This window comes from Nomascus leucogenys, chromosome 3, assembly GCF_006542625.1.
Source record: "Nomascus leucogenys isolate Asia chromosome 3, Asia_NLE_v1, whole genome shotgun sequence".
Classification (NCBI taxonomy): Eukaryota; Metazoa; Chordata; class Mammalia; order Primates; family Hylobatidae; genus Nomascus; species Nomascus leucogenys.
The window spans coordinates 135,367,408-135,385,899 of NC_044383.1; the positions used below are offsets into that span (position 1 = coordinate 135,367,408).

The following is an 18,492-nucleotide window of genomic DNA, read 5'->3' on the forward strand; positions in this document are numbered from 1 at the left end:
GGTTTTACAGGATTTTATGTGAAAATACGTTTTCATCTCTGTAGGATAAATTCCCAAAAGTGCAGTTGTTGGGTTGTGTGATAAATGTATGTTTAAATAAGAACTGCCAGACTTTTCCAGAGTAGCTGTACCATTTTACATTCCCACCAGCAATATGTGAGAAACCTACAGTTTCTCTGCATCCTCCCCCGCATTAGTATTGTATTTCTTATTTCACCCAGTCTAATAGCATGTAGTGACCATTAATTTGCATATCCCTAATGGCTAATGATGTTGAACATATTTTCATGTGCTTCTTTGCTGTCTACATATCCTCTGTGGTGAAATGTGTTCAAGTCTTTTGCTCATATTCTAATTGAATTGTTTTGTTTTCTTGTTGAGTTTAGAGAGTTCTTTACAAATTCTGTATCCAAGTCCTTTGTTGAATACGTGATTTACAAATACTTTCTCCTAGTATGTGGCATGTCTGTATTCTCTTAACAGGGTCTTTTGCAGAGCAAAAAATTAGCTTTAATGAAGTTCATTTTATGCATTTTTTCTTTTATGGATTGTGCCTTTCTTGTCAAGTCTGAGAACACTGGCTAACCTTAGGTCCCAAAGAAAAAAGACTGTCCTTCCTTTATTGAATTGCTTTTGTACCTTTGTCAAAAATCAGATAGCCGTAATTGTGAGGATCTATTTATGGATTCTCTGTTCTGTTCCATTGATCTTTGTGCCTGTCCCTTCACCACTACCACACTGTTTGATTGCTATTGCTATATAGTAAGTCTTAAAATTAGATAGTGAAATTCCTCCAACTTCATTCTCCTTTTTCAGAATTGCTTTAGCTATTCTAGTTCCTTTCCATGTAAAATTTAGAATCTACAAAAATGTCAGTTTCAGGGAAATTGACATTTTTATTTTGTTGAGTCTTCAATCCATGAACATGGTATGTCTCTTATTTAATTCTTTTATTTCTTTTGTCAGCATTTTTTAGTTTCTAGCATAAAAATCCCATGCATGTTTTGTTAGATTTATACCTAGATATATATTTTTTAGAACAATTGTAAGTGATACTGTGTTTTTAATTCTGATTTCCAATTATTCATGTCTAATATGTGGCAGTATGGTTGGTTGATTTCTGTGAGTGAATCTTATATTTTGAGACTTTGCTAAATTATCAGTTTTAGGAGGTTTATTTTGTAAATTCATTGGGTTTTCTGATGTGCCTGCGCATAGAGACAGTTATTTACATTTTTTTCTTCCCAGTCTGTATGCTTTTTATTTCCTTTTCTTGCTCTGCTACTTGCAATGCTGTTTCATAATAGTGGTGGTTGCTGACAAGCTTGTTTCTGATCTTAGTGGAAAAGCATTCAGTCTTTCACCATTAAGTATATGTTAGCTGTAGGTTTTTTGTAGATGCTGTTTATCAAGTTGAGAAAGTTCCCTTTTTATTTGTAGTTTGTTAAGTGTTTTTATCATGAGTAGGTCTTCAGTTTTGTCAAATGCTTTTTTCTACATCAATTGATATGGTCATATGGCTTTTCTTTAAGGTGGTAGCTAGTATTAACTTACCTTTTTAAATATTCACTCTGCTGTGTGTGGAGTAGACTTTGGAGATAGAGCAAAGATTTAAACGGAAAATACATTAGAAATTATTGTCATACTTAAAGAGATGATGGTGGCTGGCACCAGGACAGTAATAGGAAAGGGTGAGAACAGATCAGATTTTGGATATGTTTCAAACTCTGTGTGGGAAGGAATTGCTGATGAATTGGATCTGAGGCATAAAAGAGAATTCAAGGATGACAAGGGATTTTTGGCACAAGCCGTTGGAAGTATGGAGTTGCTATTGACTCAGTTTGGGACTGTGGTAAAGTAGCAAGTTTAGACTGAGCAATCAGGAGCCTTTTTTTTGGACGTGTTAACTTTGAAATGCCTTTTAGACATATAACCAGTGATATCAGCTAGGCAATTCATTCAATATAATGGAATTCAGGCAAGAGATTCAGAATAGAAATATGAATTTGGGAGTATCAGTGGAGTTGATGTGAAAGAAGTTATAGTGGCATTTGTTTAAAACTATACCTGTGACTGCTTTCTAGTTACTGTAATTTCAGATTTATTAGCAAAAAGCCAGACTCTTCTAACATGTGAAAGAGCTTTGTGAAAATTTGGATTAGTTCTGCTGTGTATGTGACATGAAATGCAACAGAAATTTTGTGATTGGGAGGTGATTTGGGGATGGATATTTAATATGTACTTAATCATACTTATTTGATAGGTAAATGGCTGTTAACAGTGGTCATCTAATAGTGTCTTACTAATTTTTAGAGCTTTGCCCTAAATCTTTATAAAATGAAGTAACTACATGTTGTGGAAAGGGTTTGACACAGATATTAAGTGCCCGAATGACTTTCTGTGGCAACATTTATCTTACAGATAAAAACAGCCAGAGAGATAAATGAAAAATAAAGATGAAAAACAGGAATGTAAAATAGCTAGCAAGGAGAGGCTTAGAGCCAGAAATACATCAGTAAAGGGAGCAGGTCACTCTTAGTCACAGAGAATTTGTAGAAAGACATATCTTCTCAGTCCCACTCTGATCATGTTTACTTTAAATTCATGTAATTTGGAAAATTTTTTAAATGCTACAAGTTTTTTCTGTCGTAACTGATTATTAGCTCCAATAATATTTCCTTATTGATAATTTATATCTTTCTAGCACTTTGTTTTATTTACCCCCATTGCAAGATTACCATGTTGTCTTATAATTATCTGTTTACTTTTCAGTTTCTCCCACCAAATGTCAGTTTTTATAGCATGAGTACGATACCTTGGCACTTGAGTGCTCAGTAAATATTTGTGAATGAATGGACACAGACTATTAGAGTTTAAAGCTAGTAAACTTGATTGTTTTAGAAAGTAAATGAGCTTTTGGGATTCTGGAGTACAGGTTGTGGTTGAATGTCTTTCTGATGCTTCCAAACAAGCATTCTAGCCCTAGAGATTGCACCCATACGTAGCATCGTCACCAACCCAAGGTTAGTGAGGCGTACCTTTTGCCTCCTTTTTTCTCTTTTCCCTATGGATTTCTGCAAATTCGTCTAAACTTTGGCCCAGACTTCTTGTGTTGAATGGAGTACACATTGCAAATGGTAGGCTAGGTTTAGAGTTGGGTCCATAATAGCATGTCTCCTAGGAAATTTCTTGTGCACATTTTAAAAGAAAGGAATGTTAATCTGTCTATCTTCTACGCAGTCCTTCTGCCCATTTTCAGGTAGATGGTAGATGTATAGGCCAAGTTTCTCTTCAGTATTTTTATATACCTTTCCACTTTTGAGCTTTACAAGACAAAAATACCCTTAGCCCTTACTATTCCAATGCAGATTTAAATATTAGGAGATTGGGTATTTTTAAAACCATATATTCTTTTATTTCCAGATTCATAGTGTGTGTGTGTGTGTGTGTGTGTGTGTGTGTGTGTGTCTGTATGTCTGTATGTGTGTACAGATACATATATTGTGTTAGTCCATGGCAAATTAGTAAAGTTTGTAAGAAGAATGTCTTTCTCTGGTATTACTGACACCAACATAGTAAGAATGTTTAAGTGCTTTGCATTAAGCATCTCAGGGAATAAGGAAAGGGAGCTGTATAAAATAATTCTTTGTCTAGTAGGACAGAACTGTGTAGTTAACTGTGTCTCATATAGAGGTACCTGCCTCACATGGTTATTGGGAGCGTTAAATGAGTTTATGCATTATAAGTCATTTGACCTAGTGCCTAGCACTTAGTAAATGTAAGCTATTAATAGAAAATTTATTGCTATAAAATTATAAAAATAATAAACTTTAAACTTTATAATCATTTTTGTTACAACTCTTCACTTGGCTTTCTTGATACCATTCTTCCCAACATTTTCTCTGCCTGATTTTTCTGACTTATTCTAAATTCTTCATCCTCAGGTCTCCTCTCCCTTGCCTTTTTTTCATTATTCCCTACGTCAGTGTCAGCACCTTCTGCTGAAACTCACTACAGCATATCTCTACAAAATCTCTTCCCTTTCTTAGGGAGGAAAGTGACATGATTCAGCCAGTTTTTAGGAAGCTAGCCAAGTTTGTTACCACTGTGTAATACAGTTTAGAAAGGCTTAGCCAGGCATGAGGCCTGTAATACCAGTGCCTTGAGAGGCCGAGGCAAGAGGATTGCTGAAGCCAGGAGTTTGAGACCAGCCTGGGCAACATAGCAAGACCCCATCTCTAATAAAAATAAAAAACTAGCTGGGCAGGTAAAGTGCACCTGTAGTCCTGCCTACTCAAGAGGCTGAGTTGAGAGGATCACTTGAGCCCAGGAGTTTGAGGCTGCATATCTATGATTACACGACAGCACTCCAGCCTGGAAAACAGAGCAAGACCTTGTCTCTTAAAAAAAAAAAAAAGAAAACCTTAAGAGTAGAACAAGCAGTCAAACAAGAGGTCATGGTGTTAGGTGATTGCCCAGATAACACATACTTGAACAAGGACATTGTGGTGGAACAGAGAAATTTTTGTGAGAGTAATCAGTGAAACTTTGCCATTGATTATATGTGGAGGGGAAAAGAATTGAGAACTCTGAGGTTTCTAGCTTCAGAAGCATGTCATTTATAATTAACAGAGAAATACATTAGTGAGTAGGAGGCAGTGAGTTGAGTTTTGGACAAGGTGACTTTAGGTTGCCAGCATGGTATTGTCAGGCTATTAGTTTACTTGTTCCAGTCCCACCCCTCCCTTCCGCCTCCCTCCTTCCCTCACTCGCTCACTGAATTCCATTGCTATTAGTCTAAGAACTTCCCTTTAGGAAAATTAATTTTTTTTTAGTCATAGTCAGCAGTAGAGCTTGAAATTTGTGGAGACCAATTCCCCATTTCCAACCCTCATTCTCATTATCCTCTTTTGGTCCGTTTCCCCAGGGAAAAAGATTAAGATTATTTAGAATAATATCTACTACCATCATTACTACCACCCCACCCTACCTCGCCTCCAGGAAATTGGTAGAAAAGTTTATATATAGATATGTATGTGTGTATTATATATATAAAATATATATGTGTATATACATAACATATATGTTTACGTACATATATTTGAGACAGGGTATTACTCTGTCACCCAGGCTGGAGGGCAGTGGTACAGTCATAGCTCACTGCAGCCTTAACTTCCTGGGCTCAGTTTACCTCCCATCTTAGCCTCCCAAGTAGCTGGGACTATAGGCACCAGCCACCATGCCTGGCTAATTTTTTTTTTCTAATTTTTTGTAGAGGCAGGGTTTTGCTGTGTTGCACAGGCTAGTCTCGAACTCCTTGGCTCAAGTGATCCTCTTGCTTTGGCCTCCCAAAGTGCTGGGATTACAGGTATGAGCCACTATACCTGGCCTAGTTTTTTATTTTTATATCAAATAAATGAAGCAACTTGGCAGGGCTCTTTGAAGAAAAATACAATTTTATGAAGTGTTTGTGATTAAAATACTAATAAGCAGAGTAACACCTCATTCATCTAGTAGTCTTAGGTAGTAAGTACATAAAATGATTGAAACTTACTCCTAAATCTATTTTAGAGATTTTATAGAGATTTTACAATATATCATATATATCGTGTGTAGATAAATGTAGATATTCATACCTCCAAATCTATTTCTTTATAATGTTTCACATACTTTGCTGCTTTCTGAAATAGTAAGACCTCCTCCCCTCCCCCACTTTTACCTTGCATACTAAACCTTTTCTGGAAGATAGAAATAACTTTTTGTTTCAGAGCTTCAGAATGAGTCAGGAACCCCAGGTTCTAGTCCAAGGCCTGGCACTAAGTTGCTATATGAGAACTGAATCATAGACTCTAGAACAGTGCCTGGCATGTAGTAGTGCTTAACCAATATGTTTGGAATGAATCATTGTCTTGTGCTGACTTTAGTGCTCCTTCCTTAATTTATTACTTGGAATTCATTGCTGCCTAGTAAATAAGCTTCTGGGTTCTTAATTAGATAGGAGTATCTAGGTTCTGATAGAGGTGAACTATAAGCCTAATTTATGTCTGTTTTAACTCCTTAGTGGAACTTTGGCTTATCTTGATGTATTTTCTGGTACTCGAAGTTGCCAAACAGATGATCTTCTGTGCTTGATTTATTGGGGGCACTTGCTGAGTAGTTTATATGTGCCTATATTATGTATACGCAGTGTTCTATGTGTAAGCACATAGCACATGTCTCCAGGGATCTTATAACTTAGATGAAGAGACACAGAAGTAGACTATGTAAGAGAATAATTAAATGTTGAATCATAAAGCATTGACCTACAGCTACATTAGTAGTTCTAGGAAAAGGTTATGTGGGCTGAAGCAGGATAAAAAGAATTCAAGTAGAAGGTGAAATTGGAATTGGTTTTGAAGAGGTAGTTAAGATTTTGATAAGCCTCAAGGTGAAGACAACATTCTAAGCAAGGGCAGTAGTGTAGTAAGCAAAGAAAGGAAAGTGTGGGTTGAACATGTTCAGACAGGCCTGCCCAGATTCCTAAGGGTGTGGGGACTGCTGGGAAATAGAAGCAGGTGAATTTAATAGAGTAGTTTTAATCTGCATGACCCTGAAGGGATCCAGGGATAGAATTTAGAGGGCTACATGCATTTAGATTTAAAAAAAAGTGACATCTTTATATTTTTATGAACTTTGAACTGAAATTTAGCATTTCCTTTTAATAAGATTTTAAGCGGCAGACTACAGTAGTATCAGCAGTACCTGTATCTTTTATTACTAATAGAAAAAGCACTGATATTTCAGATTACAGTTGTCGATATCTCTATAATTTATGCATATTACTACTTCAGAATTATGGTTTTTATTAGACTCCCACTAGATTTTATTATATTATTACTAAAGAAGCATATGTATGAATATATCACACAAGGTTTTTAAAAACACTTGATAACTGTTTCAGTATAATTGGTTTTCTTGGTAATGTGTATTTTATTTTATGCATTTAAAACCATATTTTCAAAAACAATTAACTATATTTTAGTAAAACTGGCCTTTTTTATAATCCTACGTATTGTATTTTATGCATTTAAAACCATTCTGAGGGGGGGACTCTGTAGCTTTCTGCAGACTGCCAGAGGGATTCATGACCCCTGATCTAGTGGAACCAAACTGGAGAAGGCATTGAAAACCGCACTGAGGGGTTTTAGCCGAAGTGATAAACAGGAAAGGAGACTTGCCAATTTTGTTCATTTGTTTGTTTTGTTTCAGTTACAGAATAGATATGTTAATATAGAAAATTTCAAAGTTTCAACCAGTTTAGAAAAAAGGGTCAAACTCTTCTTAGCTCACAATTGTAGATAAACTGTTTAAAAAGATAATAGAAACTCAACTTGTAATACCACAGTCACTATCCTTTCTCTTTTATTATTTATCTGTTTCAGTTTATTAAATTCCTCTGCAATTGAGTGAAATATTTAAAGTGGTTATATAGGAAACTTTCTTAATCTCTTATACTATACTTACACAGAGGGTGGGAAGACTGGCAGGGAGCTAAGCAGTGGGTCTGGTCATTTGTATGTTAGATGATAGGGATAGGGTGGTAAGCAGTTAGAGACAGTAGAATTGCAGGAGATACCGGAAAGAAAAATAATAGAACTTGGTGGTATGGGAGCTGAGATGCATGGAGTCAGGTAAGAAAGAGTATCAGGAAGAAAGTTAAGTATAGGATGCCTAAATTAGGATTCCTAGAATAATATTATACAGGTCCACAATGCCTTATCTGAAACCCTGAGGCCAGCTGTGTTTTGGGATTCAAACATTTTTGGATTTGGGAAAGGTAACGTGTATATTGTATATTACATAACTCTCCCAGCAAGGTCTGAGGTATCATCCTGTAACTAGACACTAATATCTCTGCAGTGAAGGTGAAAATATTCACAGTAAGTGAGCTAAATCAAGCCTGTAAATAACCTTACATCAGTTCAGCTCAGATTTTTGCCACCACCAAATGAGTTTCCATATGAAGCTTCATGGAAAAATCTTGTCCTAACATTTTATTTCAGAACTACGGAAGTAATTTTGGACTGTATTGACTGTAATAACCATTGAGGAGAGTCTTAGAAGTTGTATTTTAAGGAATGTTAATTACAAAATGGATGAGATTTCAAGGAGTTGGATAAAGGTAAAGAAAGAGAAGAGAGAAGAGTTAAGGTAACTTCACTTTTCAGGCTGAAAAGAAATTGCTACTTCTGACAAAAATGGAAAGTTGAGGAAGGAAACTAGTTTTGGAAGAGTTTAAGTTTAAACATAAGTACAATTAAGAAGAAACAACATATTTTTGCTTCACATGAAAGCTTGGAAGTTGTTGGAGTGTAAAATTTCCTTTTAAAATGAAACCTAGAAGGAGCTTAACAGCAACCTACAAGGAGCCTAGCAGACTGATGTTGAGATCTTGAAGTGTTTCTGAATTGATAACAGAAATTATCAATTGGAAAGGTGTGCCTAAATAAGTGAGGGTTGTGATCCTACTCATGGAACCAAACCTGGAAAACAGAATAAAAGGGGTAGAGTGAGATAATTCACCTTGTAGCAGGATTCTTTTCTGTATGGTTGAATCATTCCTATGGCTATATTTATTATAATGTGAATATATTTAGAGTAGTAATTGTTTAGCAGCAATGGGAGCTGCCATGTGCCAGGCACTGTTCTAAGTGCTGTAGCAAGCAGTCCATGCTGTTTCTGTCTTTTGGACTGGGTCAAGACATCAACTCACGTGGGAAGCACAGATAACGTAATTTTGTTAGTAAATCTAGGATATAGCCAGGCGCGGTGGCTCACGCCTGTAAGCCCAGCCCTTTGGGAGGCCGAGACGGGTGGATCACGAGATCAGGAGATCAAGACCATCCTGGCCAACATGGTGAAACTTGGCTCTACTAAAAATACAAAACTTAGCTGGGTGTGGTGGCACGCACCTGTAGTCCCAGCTACTTGGGAGGCTGAGGCAGGAGAATCACTTGAAGCGGGGTTGCAGAAGCGGAGGTTGCAGTGAGCCAAGATCACACCACTGCACTCCAGCTGGGTGACAGAGTGAGACTCCATTTCAAAAAAAAATGAAAAGAAAAAAAGAAAATCTAGGATATAATTAATGCATAAATATGTAGGATTAAGTAGGTTTTAACTTTTTTTGTCTGCCATTCTGTAATTTTTAAATCCACTTTAATAAATGGACTCATACATTGACACTGTCATATAAGTAAAGTCTCTTAGAAGTAGGAATAAGTATTTTTTAACAGGAAAGAAGCATGGCCCAATAATTAATCTTTTTTTTTTTTTTTTTGAGACGTAATCTCTGTTGCCCAGGCCAGAGTGCAGTGGTGCAATCTCGGCCCACTGCAACCTCCACCTCCCAGGTTCAAGCGATTCTTCTGCCTCAGCCTCCCTAGTAGCTGGGACTACAGGTGTGCACCACCACGCCCAGCTAATATTTGTACTTTTAGTAGAGACGGGGTTTTACCATGTTGGCCAAGCTGGTCTCAAACTCCTGACCTCAGGTGATCCACCCGCCTCGGCCTCCCAAAGTGCTGGGATTATAGGCGTGAGCCACCATGCCCGGCCTCAATAATTACTCTTGAAATTTGTTTAATTGCTTTGTTTATATTTATTGTATGTAAATGTGGGCATTTACTTTACGATTCATAAGTAATTGCTAATTTTTTTCTGTGTTAAACTTTTATTCAGATTCTACTGACATATTATTTGAACTTTATGTTTTCTATTAAATAAGGGTGTTGGACTAGATAATCTATAAGGCTCCTTTCAACATCAAATCTGTGATTCAGAATCTTTTAAGTTTCATCAAGTAGATTAAAAGCTTAAACTACAATTTAAAGGAGATTCTCCTTAGATTATGCTGTGAGTGTAAATAAGATGCCAGAGGAACAAGAGAGAGAATGAATGTTATAACTTTACACCTACATCCTTTTGGCAAACATTAATAAGAGGCATAGAAATAAGAATTCTAAGAAACTAGAATGCAGAGTGTTGACCGGAAAAGAAGTTTTCAGAAAGAAAATTATTAGTAATGTCAAGCTAGTACAATAAAGAAGGAACCTTGGACATGAGATTAGACAGCTACAGATACATTTCTGGTTTTAACTCTGCTGCTTATTGGAGTTTTGATAATAAGTAAAAATTACTTAATATGTTTTTTTAAAAGAGTAAAAGCAAATTCATTATAATTTGTAAATAACATTGTATACCTGGAAAAGCCAAGAGAATCAACTGAAATATACTATAAGTAATGAGATTTCAGTATGATGACTAGTTAAAAAATTTAAAAAGTAGTGGTTTATCTGAAGTGGTTTTTTTATTTGATGGTCTTTAAACTGAAAGCCTATTCATATGGATTACTGAATGGAAATCCTCAAACTTAAATACCCTTTCCCCTTCTTTCTGAAGAATACAGTAATTCAGTCTTATCATCTAAGTTTTAGTATATTTTGAATAAGACACTTCCATGTTAACTTTTTAAAACTATTTTAAAATAAAGTTGTGGTAGAGAATACACTTAAAACGACTGTAAGGAAATCATTTTTTAAAATTCCTTGTGGCTTGTGATACTTGCTCTATTACTTGGTAATTTTAGAGAGGGTGTAATCTGATCTTTGAGCCATATTTGGTAAATAATAATTTTGTGTGGAACCCACTGTTCTATCAGTAAGAGGAAAATTATTGCCCATATATAAGGCTTTTCTTTACCCTGAAAACATTTCCTAACTTAAGGACCAAATTATATCATGCATTGATTGCTTTTATGTTTTTTTAAAAAGCATTGTACCGGATCTGTATATAACTTTTTAACAAGAGATGTGTTGACAGAAGTATTTTATACTTAGAGAAGAATTACATGTCTTCTTGTTTACTAATTCTTTTTGTATCCTAAATATAAATTGTTATATTTTTATTTATCATCAGCTCTCAAAATTGACCTCTCTCATATACTCAATTTGTGGCTATTCTGGAAGATAATCAGTTACATGTCTTAGAATGTGATTATAGTTGAATTATTTAAACCGAAAGCCTGCTACCTAGTTGTTGCTTTAGCATTTGTGAAAATGAAAACTTAAGTATACCCACATTTGGAACAAGAAAATGTGTTACATTCTTTAATAATGCAGAAAAATATATTGAATGCCTACATGTGCCACACTGTTAGGTGCTTTACATACACTTTAGCTAAATCTCATGGACAGTACATCAGGGTGGGTAGTGATATTCCATTTAATAAAAGGGAGATTTCTGCAGTTTAAATTCAAGGCCATACTGAAGTCAGATCTGAACTTAGACTTCTCTCTCACAGAATTCTTTGTCCTACAATGTGCCATCACAATAGATGGAAAATTTACATTTTTCACAAAAACTACTTTTACTCTGTTTTGCTGTTTATATTGCTAGTTACTGGAAATGCAGAGAATTCAGTTTTTGGATCTTCGTCTTCACTACTTTTTTTTGTCCTATTACAATTTTCACAATATCTATGATAATTTCAGAGCAGCAGAAAATTCTATTTATTTTGACTCCTGTGGGATTAGTTTCTTAGAGAAATTCCTAAGGGTACCGGCCTACCAAGCATAAGGACATCATTTCCAGGTTTTAGTAATCAAAACAGTACAACATTCTACCATTCATAATATCCTATTATTTCTGTAACCTTCGTAGTTGCAAGTTTGTTTTTGGTTTTTGTTTTATATGGCCCTAACAAAATTTTTTTTTTTTTTAATCATTGAATCTATTTTGGTAATGGAAAAAAAGATTTTCCAGTGTGGTTAAGAACCACATCTTATGAGCTGTTCTTTGCCTCCCTCTTTAAGAATTACCAAGTATTTTTAAAAATTGGAACTTAACATTCAGTTCATTGCTTGGATATATCTAAAGCATTTCTTAAGAAACCCTTGGGAATTGATCATAGGAAATTAGGGGAGCGTTTAGAAGATGATTGGAAATATGATAGTGAAAGGGAAGAGCAAAATGACCTGAAAATGAGGACTTTACATTTCCAATTTTGGATTTTGTTGTTGTTTTTCTCTTTCTGTTAGAGTTACTCTGTGGTCTCCTGTTGGACAGTCTGTTGCTAAAAGACATTAGAGATTTCATAAAAACTACTGTTTTGAGTTCCTGGAATTGACAGTCCAGAATAGTGTTGGGTAGGTTAAAAGAATGACTTAACCAAAGTAAACAGCATCCTTTGGTTACTTGCAATTTAAGAGACCCATTTTCCCTTCAGAATATTTTATGTGAGAGACTTTGGGGACTACCTTACTGCTATTACATCTCATAATGTTATCTGGTCACATTTCTTGTTCTGCCTACCTCTAGTTTACTCTAGTTTCTCTTCTGCTTTCAAGGCTCCAGACCCAGTTCCTGGACCTGCCCTGGAAAAGAAGTATCCTGTAGAGATGAGCTCACTGCAGTTACTTAATTAACAATTTGTAAGCTGCAAAAATGGCAATGGGCCAACCAAGAACAGCTACAATTTGAATTTTTCTATTTCCAGGTATGCTAAAGTCCATGGCACCAGTCAAGCTTAGCCTGTGTAACTGCCTTATTATTAAATCTATAGTAACTAAAACTTGACTTTCAAAACTTATAGTCATCTTGCTTTAAAGTATAGTAACACTAACATCTAGGTAACATGCAGCTAGTATTGAGTTTAACATACCTTTTGCCTGAATATTTCTAATTTAACTTGTTTGCTAGTAGTAGCAAACTAATGCAAAAACATAAGAAACATTAATTTGAAATGCTATTGAGTGAAGCCCTATAAACATACAAAAAAAAATTGAAAAACAAACATCAACAACAACAAAACTGCCTTCCTTTAAAAGGTTTATATTGAGTACAAGCAGTATAGGGAATTCAATTAATGAAACTACTTCCCTCTTCCTGAGATCCTCAACTATTCTACACTACTAATGCCTTTACCTAAAAAGTTGATATATTCGTACATGGCGAAACCCTGCCTCCACTAAAAATGCAAAAAAATTAGGCAGGCATGATGGCGTGTGCCTGTAGTCCCAGCTGGTTGGGAGCCTGAAGCACGAGAATCACTTGAACTCAGGGAGTCAGAGGTTGCAGTGAGCTGAGATTGCGCCACTGCACTCCAGCCTGGGCAACAGAGTGAGACTCCGTCTCAAAAAAAAAAAAAAGGGTAATATATTCTTCAGTAATTGGAAATTAGACATATTATTTCTGGATAGAACCGAGCAATGTATTATAGTACTTTACCTGAAGAATTTAGTTATATTTTTAAACTAAGTGTGTAACTAATATTTGCTATTTTTTTTACTTGATTACCCAAAAGAAACCAGCCAAGGAAGTTACAAATAGTCGGAGTCATCCTGGAGTGTAACAGCAAAACCAAAAACTGAGGTTTCCTAATGCCTTAGATTTTAACCAAGAGAAAACTACTCATGAATGGTTAGAGGGCCAAGATCAATTGGCTTTTAAGGATATTTGTTCCTTTTACCAATTTATATAGATGTAGAAACAGAATTAATCCCTGAAAGATGAGTTTATTTACTAAATGGGTAGATAATCATACATGTCTTTTGATTTTAAAGTTCAGTTCATCTAGGTTAGAGATTACCCAAAACTGAAGAGGAATTTTGTATCCCAATTGTGAATTTAAAAGGCAATCCTAATATTCTAGCATGTGCTTAACTCCTTCCTTACATCCCTTCCTGCAGTATTAATGCATAATGAATTTAATGTCTGGCAATTTAGTCAGCATTAGGTCACTGATTATGTGCCACATTATTTGATTGGTGTTTAAAGAATTATGTGTCACTGAGTGTTGAATTAGAGCTGGAAAGGGAGCTACTAGTTAGGGTCATTACCACTGTTACGTGAATTGAAGTAGAAATTAAGGAATTACATATGAATATCAAATCTTAGTTATTTTCAGTGGTGCTATTAATGGTGAAATTTTTCTCCATTATTTAATGTAAATGGACACAGCAGGGATGTAGAAATTAATAAACCTTGTTTTACTGAGCTTACAGACAAGTAATATGAAAGTATCGTAATAGAGATGCATACAACACACTTAAGAGTACTGGAGAGAATCAGCTTTGTGGAGAAGGTAATGTTTCTACTGAACCATGAAAGATAGATAGAATTCTTTAGAGAAAGCAGCAAGAGTATTTCTAAGTTATGGAGATGTGAATATTTAATATAGAAATTGTGAGCAGTCCAGTGTGCATAGAGAATAGTTGGATAGGGAGGGGTGTGATGGGAGATGGAGCTATGTCATGTTTTTTTGAATGTCAGATGAAGGAGTTTGGACTTTAGTAGGCAATGGGAATCTGTTCAAGATTTCTCAGAACTGGTATGTGTTAAGTCAGTGAATCTTTTGAAAAGCTGACTACCTTAGAGTGAGGGTTGAATTGATGAAGTTAGAGGTTAGGCAGTAGTAATGCCTGATAAGGGACATTTACTCTGTCAGGCATTGTGTAAAGAGTTTTACCTGCAATTTCTCACTTAATCCTCACTACAGGAATATTATAAAAAGTAACTGAAATAATACATGTTTAAGGCACTTAGCACAGGACTTGGCTCATAGTAAGTGTAGAACCAAAGTGATTATATACTCTAGGCTCAGAGAAAACAGTGTGTCTTGTCCACCTTTGTGTATGATAGTCCAATAACTTTCCATAAAGATATTGTGTTTATTGGGAGACTCTTACATTTAATAGTAACAATAAGCCTACTTCTTTTTCTATCACCCCTTACCTCTTTCCTTTAATTAATTAAGCCATCTCATTGGTAGATGTGTAATACTTAGTCAGTTTGAGTGCTTGAGTAATAAATAGTTCACCTTGAGTTAGCCTTTAGGTAAAAAAAAAAAAAAAAAGTCACCTGGCTTCGTTTTAACCAAGGATTACAAATTATGACACTAAGCTTAGTCATGGTTAATCATGGATGGACCTACATATATAAATTCATAAGTAACATTTAAGTTAGAAAGTAACTGTAAATCTCATCTATCAAGCATCCTGATAATTGGTCAGTGCTGCAGCTGTAAACTGCACATCCATAACAGTTTCAGCATAGACAACACAGGCTTTGAGTTATTTGAAAGTACCTGTGGTTGGCTAACACAGGTACTTTCAGATAACTCATTCTGTTCTATTCTTACTCCATCTACATATCAGAATACAAGTAATGTTATGGAGAAATATTTAAGGAATAACTTTATAGTAATGCATGAATATGTGTTATTATAAAAATTGGGACAGATGACTAAACCTCCTTGGAATACCTTCCATCCATGTGTGCTTCTACTCAGCCCCCTCTCCAGAATAATTAGTGTGTGTATACTTTCAGAATCTTTCCCATACAATCATATAAAAATATCCGTTTAAAATACATCTGTTTTCAGCATCATAGGAAAGGACAAAACATTTTGTAACAGCTTTTTAATATAATGCATCTTTTGTGTATCTTTATTTTTACACAAAAGGTATTATACATGGAATCTGCATCTTGATTTTTTTTCAATCAATAATGTCTTATAGGTCCATATAATTATTTGGATATATTTGTCCATATAATTATTTTGATATATTCCACTAAACAACAACAACAACAACAAAAAGCTGCATGGTGTTCCTTAGTGTGGCTATGCAATAATGTACTTATTTATTCCTCCTAGATGGCCACTGGGGTTGTTTTTAGAAGCACACGCTGGGGTGACCATTCTTGTTTATACCACTTTAAACACATGTGTGTTTTTTCTAGATTAGATGCTTTAATTCATATAGCTGGATAGATGAAGAGAGGGAGGAAGGGGTGGATGGATAGATGGATAGAAAGCTAGAACTCTGGTACTTTATTAGTAGTAGCAAATATCCGTGTACAGTTTGTCTAACTTGTGAACTTAATTATCATACTCCTAGTGCACACACCCGCGCATGCACACACACACACACACACACACACACACACACACACACACACACCCCTCTCCCTTAGCAGCTGGCCAGTAGTCCCCTATGGGAAAAAGTCAGCTGAGGGCCATGACATTAGAAAGAACATGAGCAGAGTTATATGAGATGAACAGGAAAAACCATGGGACCGAGTAAGGGATTGAAACTGCATGGGGATCAGATCAGTTGGTGAAACTTTTTTTTTTTTAAGACAGAGTTTCACTCTTGTTGCCCAGGCTGGAGTGCAATGGTGCGATCTCAGCTCACTGCAACCTCCGCCTCCTGAGTTCAAGCGATTCTCCTGCCTCACCCTCCCGAATAGCTGGGATTACAGGTGCCTGCCACCATGCCCAGCTAATTTTTGTATTTTTAGTAGAGATGGGGTTTCACCATATTGGTCAGGCTGGTCTTGAACTCCTGACCTCAGGTGATTCGCCTGCCTCAACCTCCCAAAGTGCTGGGATTATAGGCGTAAGCCACCATGCCCAGCCGGTGATACTTCATATAACTTACTCTGAATATTAAGGTGCCATTTTAAATTAATATTTAACCAACTTACTAAAATTTCTACACATCATTGAGTGAATTGGTTTGTTATAAATGTTTATGGTTGGTGTAAGATGAAAATTGGTTCCTTAAGTGCTTTTATTCACTTTTATCCTCTCTCCCTTTTACCCATAAATAGTAACTTATTATCATACTTAGCTCCTGTTTTCTTTTGTAGATGATATTTATGCACAGGATAGATTATCCAAAAATTAGAGTGAAAGAGGGCAGTGAATGATAATGTATTGCAAAACAATAGTGAGGTATGAATTATAAAATGCACAAAAGGTAGTCAGTTATATAATATGTTTTGATGAAGTATAACCATTCCGTCTTAGATTTATTGCACTTTTCTCGATCCTTAGAAAATGTAGTACCTACCACAAAACCACAGTACATAAATTGCCAAGTGTGGCCGACTTGCACATTCCTTTTAGAAGAACTTATAACTGGTAAGCCTGTTAACTATCAGAAATTGTCAGCATTCATGGCCTTGAGGCAGTGCATTAAATGACAAAATGGGAAATTTTCTCTTTAAGAGGAAGTAGTGTGGATTATTATGCTACTTTATTAATGTTTATTGTTATTCTTTAGAAAGTAAATTATTGTAGGCTTATAAAATTAAGAAATCTAGTTTTTAGTAACATAATCATTTGTTCCCTTTAAATTTTAAATCACTCTAAATCTGAACATAATAGCTAACTTAAAATAAGTAGCATTTGGATTATATTATTTTTGCAGATAACTGATTATCTGTGTGAAATGGTTTAGTATTATAACTGTTTTGTGATAAAGTTTATGGTAAAAATTGATTATAGTTATCTCATTTTTATCTTAAATGGAGATTAAGTTTGCTTTGCCTAGATAGAATTGTAACATCATGCTCCAAGAAATATAATTCCAGTAATTTACTATAAAAAGTAAACTTTATAACTTTATGTTAAATTAACATTTATAAATTCTTTTAAAGTTAATTAAATCTGAAGTGCACCAAGTATTACCTAACTGGTATATGATATGATACTTGTATAATATGTCAATAACGTAAAAGGTATTTAAATAGTGTATGTACTTAGGTAATATGATTCTTATTTTATGTTTAATTTTGAAATGTTCATTGAGGTCAAAAGGTTTTAAAATTTGCTTTAATTTTTAAAATTATAGCATCATCCAGCTATTCTGACTGCATTATCAACACTTCTTTCTGTGGTAAAGATATTATTTAAGAGTAATTCATGGCAGTGTGATAATGTCAGGCAATTCACAGAAGAGAGAAATTGTAATTAGTAATAAGAATCTGGGCCAGGCACAGTGGCTCACACCTGTAATCCCAGCACTTTGGGAGGCCAAGGTGGGAGGATCACTTGAGTCCAGGAGTTCAAGACCAGCCTTGGCAATATAGGGAGATCCTACCAAAAAAATATAATAATTAGCCAGTTGTGGGGTTGCACACCAGTAGTCCCTGCTACTCAGGAAGCTCAGGAGGGAAGATCCTTTGAGCCCAGGAGATTGAGGCTGCAATGAGCCATGATTGTGCCATTGCACTCCAACCTGGGTGACAGAACAAGACCCTGTCTCAGAAAGAGAGAGAAGGAAAGAGAAGGAGAAAGAAGGAAAGAAAGAAAAGGAAACTGTTAGCATCATATTGACAACTAAATAGGTCGAAACATTCTGCCATCCCATTTGGCATCCTGGAGAGGTTAATGTTAATAGTTGTTGAGCCAGAGGCATGTTCCCAGATATCACCATGCTATGCAAAGTCACGCAAAAAAACACACAGGGCTTATGGGAAAAAAAAGGAATTATGGCTGTAACACTTGGAAACATCACCTGTGAACATTAAAAAAAAGATAAGGCCAGGCATGGTGGCTCATGCTTGTAATCCCAGCACTTTGGAAGGACGAGGCAGGTGGATCACCTGAGGTCAGGAGTTCGAGACCAGCCTAGCCAACATGATGAAACCCTGTCTCTACTAAAAATA

General features: G+C 35.6%; 1 protein-coding gene across 4 annotated transcripts in view; it reads left to right on the forward strand.

The window, feature by feature from the left end:
* The window catches only part of TAB2 (TGF-beta activated kinase 1 (MAP3K7) binding protein 2), a 93,961-nt gene that overhangs the window by 12,551 nt on the left and 62,918 nt on the right, over positions 1 to 18,492 (forward strand). For 2 of the 4 annotated variants that reach the window (XM_030809814.1, XM_030809816.1), the window contains exon 2: positions 12,384 to 12,532. The exons of 1 other annotated variant lie outside the window; for it this stretch is intronic. The gene's annotated coding sequence lies outside the window, so the exon portion shown is untranslated. Of the gene's footprint in view, positions 1 to 12,104; positions 12,533 to 18,492 lie in introns of those variants that run through there. One more of the 4 variants, XM_030809815.1, reaches the window with a different exon arrangement.